Source organism: Penaeus japonicus, unplaced genomic scaffold (assembly GCF_977035675.1).
Source record: "Penaeus japonicus unplaced genomic scaffold, GWHDUDI00000001_assembly GWHDUDI00000006, whole genome shotgun sequence".
Lineage (NCBI taxonomy): Eukaryota > Metazoa > Arthropoda > Malacostraca > Decapoda > Penaeidae > Penaeus > Penaeus japonicus.
Genome location: NW_028234408.1, coordinates 1,917,629 through 1,922,628, shown reverse-complemented (window position 1 = coordinate 1,922,628; position 5,000 = coordinate 1,917,629).

Sequence of the window (5,000 nt, the reverse complement as noted above, 5' to 3'; positions counted from 1 at the left end):
CTCTCTCTCTCTCTCCTCTCTCTCTCCTTCCCTTCCTCTCCCTCTCCCTAACCTCACCTCGCCCTCACCTCTCCCTCTCCCTTCGCCCTTCCCTCTCCCTCTCCTTCACCCTCTCCCTCACCCTCATCCCCTCTCTCCCTCTCCCCCGCCCCCATCCCGTCTCTCCCTCTGCCTCCCATTGCCTCGCTTCGATCGCATCTATTATTGTTGTGGTCCGTCTTCCTCTCTAATTATCACAGCCTTGACTTCACTTGCTTGATGTAACAGACTTTATTTTTAGCCGGAGGTGTCATTCATATATTTGTCAACTTTGTTTGTATATATGTTTTGCGTGTGCGTATACACGGTATGTATGTTTTTTTTCTCTCTCTCTCTTTCTTTTTTCTTTGATTCTCCCTTCTAAACTGTGCTACGAGTGTTTAAAAAATCACAAAGATACAGTTCGTGTGGGTTTGTAATACTCGAGTGATATCCTTACATGGCTATTCCTTATTCATCCTGAAGGGTTCGGTTGCAATAAGCGACAAAGTCCTAGTAAGGATTGCAAGGTCGTGATTGGAAAGGGTCAGCGGGATGGATACATGTCAAGGCGAGGGAGGGATTGTTGTTGGAGTGATTGGTAAATAGTGATTAGTGAATTTCTCATTTCGTCTCGTTCAATAGGTCAGAGGTGAGTCGGTTTTTTTTTTTCATTCTTTCTTTTCTTTCTTTCTTTTTTTTTTTATTTTACACGCATAGGGACTGAACCTTCGGGTGTGGAAAAAGAAAATCATACCAACGGCGTAGAAACACCGGACTGATTGCGTGGGATCCGTGTCATTGAGTGATGTCCAATCTATTTTTTCCGATCTGATAAGGCCAGATGTTTATGCTAGATTATGCATAATGATCCGAGGAAAAAACTCACTACATGCTCCGGGCTTTGCTATCAACCGGGTCGGAATGAGACGAGCGGGACATGACCCAGGCTGCTGATCTAAGTAGGTCTCCACACGAGGTCACACGCTCACGCACATGAAACGCCCGTACACGCACATACACACGTCTAAACACACGCAATCACGCCCGCACAATCGTACATCCACGTTCATCCACATCCAAACACACACAAACACCCACACCAACACCCCCCGTCCCAATCATACCCACCCACCCGCCCGCCCGCCCCCAGTGCAATCACGCCCCACACACCACGAACCCCGCCCAAACCCGAGAGCGGCAACATGACCTGAATACCGCCGGTCTTTTCGCTGGTCCCGCCGATCCCTCTTCGCCCGGGGCAGGTCGAGCCGAGCAGCTGTTGTTGACCCTCCGTGTTGCTTGCCCTGTGGACACGCAGGCAGGGGATCAGCGCCTGTTGACTCGACGCTGATTTACGCGCTGATTATTACCTGTTGGCGGAGGAGGAGGAGGGGGAGGGGGGAGCAGGGGGGAGCAGGGGGGAGCAGGGGGAGCAGGGGGGAGCAAGGGAGAGGGGGTTTATGGAAGAGTGGGTTAGTGGGTAGGGAGGAGGAGGAGGGGGAGGGGGGGAAGCAGGGGGAGAGGGGGTTTATGGAAGAGTGGGTTAGTGGGTAGGGAGGTGGAGGAGGAAGAGGGGGGGGGTATGTTAGGCGTGGGTAGGGGTGTGAGGTGTGGGTAGGGAGGTAGGAGGGAGGGAGGAGGAGGAGGGGTATGCAGGAGTGGGTAGGTTGGTAGGAGGGAGGGAGGAGAAGTGGGAAGAGGGGGCAGATAGATAGATTTCCAGACCTGAACGCTGGATCTTCCATTGAAATAATGTTAATGAAATTGTTAATAATGATGAAAATGTTAACAACAACAGCAATTCTAATAATTATTACAATAATAATAGTGATAATGGTAATAATGATAACGATGATGGTGATGATTATGATGATAATGATAATAATGATTATGATAGTAACGATAATAGTAATAATGAATTAACAAGGATGATGATAGTGCTACTACTAATGATAATGAGGATTATAATGATAATAGTAAAGATGATAATCATGATAATCATGATAATAATAATAATAGTAATAATGATAATAATAATAATGATAATAATAAAAATAATAATAATAAATGATCATTATTATTAGTATTAGTATTATTATATTGATAGACGAGAATATGAGAAACCAAGGAATGCCGGGGATAAAAGAGAAAAATCTAGTTTGAAGATACGACAGCCTGTCTGGCGCCCGTACGAAACAAACCTCAGTGGCGAAGAAATACCTGGTTTCGCCCGAGAAAACCTTCACGAATGCTAATAAGACAAGATGGCGCTCTTTACAAACTGCAGACGCGCAATATAAGCTGCAATTCATTCATTATTATGATACCTTAAAGGATGATGCTGGGATGAGGTTCAGGATCCGCCTGAGTGCACTCATCTCCTGGGATATGTTGCAATGCATATTGGTTTTATGTGCGTTTTATTTGTTTGCAGAGGTGTCGTGGGCTGGTGTGTGTGTGTGTGTGTGTAAAAAATGCATGTATAGATTTCAATATACGACACATACACAGACACCCATGTCTATCAATTTTTCTGTCTATCTATTTTACTCTCTCTCTCTATCTATCTCTCTCTTTCTCTTTATCTATCTATCTATCTATCTCTCTATCTATCTATCAATCTATCTTTCATGTATGTATGTATGAATGCATATCTATATCAAATCGTTCATACGATTAGGTGTTGGAACTAAACAAGGTTGCAGATTTCTCGTACGTTTTCCACCCCTTTTCCTTTCATAATCCGTAGCAATGTTCCTTGCAGTCGAGTTGCGAAGCTGTGTGTTAAGTTGGCAGAGGGAGGACGGCCTCCGATGGCTTGTTCTTGCCCTGTGATTGACGCAACACACGTGATAGGTATCTGATAAGGCTCATCTTTGTTTCTCCTGCGTCGAGATGCGGCGACGGGGGCGGCAGTGGGCGGCAGGGGATCGGCAGGGGGGCGGCAGGGGGGCGGCAGGGGTGGGGCTGGGTGGTGGAGAAGGTGTTAGGTGTCCCTCGGCAGCCGTCAGGGTCGTTGTTGCGTCGTAAACCCAATATCGGGGATGATTATCTTAGGTAGCGTCAGGGGGTCGAGATCTGTTATCTTGGGAGATGCAGGACGTGGAAGATCGAGGGAGAGGAGGAGGAGCTGGGGGGGGGGGGGGGGATTAGGTGGAATAAGGGAGGAGGATGAGGCAAGGATGGAATGTGGAGGGGAGGCCGGTGAGGCGAAGGTGGAATGAGGGAGCAGGGAAAGAGGAAGAAGAAGAAGAAGAGATATTCAGGTGAATTAAATGATAAGTGGAAGCAGGTTTGATCATACTTACCTTAAACTCTATTCTGAGTACATTAGATACATTTTGATATAGATAAACGGGACTTTAGAACACACTGATGCACAACCAGCTATATCTGGCAATGCAGAAGAAAAAAACATGATTGATCATACTCAACTAACCAGAAACAAACATATATCACATTTTCTGTCATTGTTTTTAATTCTTATCTCTAATGTGACGCCATGTAACAACTACATTTCGTTTCAAGTGTTCATATGCAATAAATTCACCTATGCATTGTGTTGCACTTGAACGCAATCTTAGCACAAAGTGGGTGCTATGTCATGCACAACTGTCTCAGCTAAAAATTATTAATCTTTAATCGTGAAAATGATTAAGTGTCTATCCAGGATGAACAATGAACATAGTGCAGTTCTCCTGAGTCATTATCAACGGATCGAATCACATGGACGAGTTACATTCTATCCCCCGATGCCATCCCTTTGACAGACGTCGCTAACGCCATGCACACCACCCAAGACCGATGGTGAACGGCGCATGGGACGCTCATGCACCAAGCCTCAGTCGCAGGTGTCGTCAAGACAAAATATGTTGGCAATTAGCACGACGTTAGCTTGACCGAGCGCGACGTCTTCACAGAACCCTTTCATACTGTACACTTCGCGATGGCGACTTCACACATCCTTGAGGCGCTGCGGTCGTCGCCGCCGGAGAATAACCAGCCTGTGAGGATTATGAGGCTCGTGAGGTCGTGGCCACGCGCAGGTAGTGGTAACCCAAGGCCCGGTCATTAGCCAAGTGCAACAAGTGGCGAGCGGTGAGGCGTGCCAGGAGGACGGGGGCGCCACCTGCAACCACTCCGGCCGCCTCGCCGTGCCCCGCGACGTCTCCAGGGAGCGAACAGGCAAGAGCACCTTGAGGCTGTGAGTGACGCGGGCGGGGTGCGGGGTGCGGCGTGGACACGACGTGGGCGTGGGAGAGAGGCAAGCAGGGGTCGGGGGAGGGCGTGGGCGGGTGTCTGCTCTTCATCCCCCATGTCTCACTTCATCACCCTAGTCCTAGTACCCTGCATCGAAAGGGTGGGAAGGGGGTCAGGGCTGCTCTCATCCCGGCAGGAGAGGTGATGGACACACCGGCTGCCTTGCCCGGGGACGCAGCCTATAATTGCCCTTCAGGAGCGAGATTAGGCCGGTCTTTCGGCGGCGCCCATGATCAACACGCCGTCGCCCGTGACAGCTCCATCATGCTCATCGCCAGATCGCCTCTAAGCAGCGCCATCACTCAGGCAGTCCCGCTTCTGTAGTCTTTCCTAATTCCCGTTTTTCTGTTCTATTTCCCTTCTCCTCGCGCTCCTTCTGACCCCAATTCTCCTCCTGGTCTCCCTCTTTTCGTTTTTTTAACCTTTCCTTATCTGCAGTCTACCCACGTATCCCACCGCCTCCTCCTTATCTTGTTCCTTCCTTCTTTGCATTCCTTCCTCATCACGATTACCATCAATCTTCAACCATTATCTTCTCTCCTCCCTTCTCCCTGCGCATAGAAATAACCACTCCTTCTGTCTCCTACGTATTCAACGCTTTAGTCCTTCCTCCTTGTCCTCTCTCTCTCTATTTCTCATGCACACGCACTCCCTCCCATCCCCTCTCTCCACCTCCCGTCCCTCTCTCTCTCTCTCTCACACACACACACACACACACA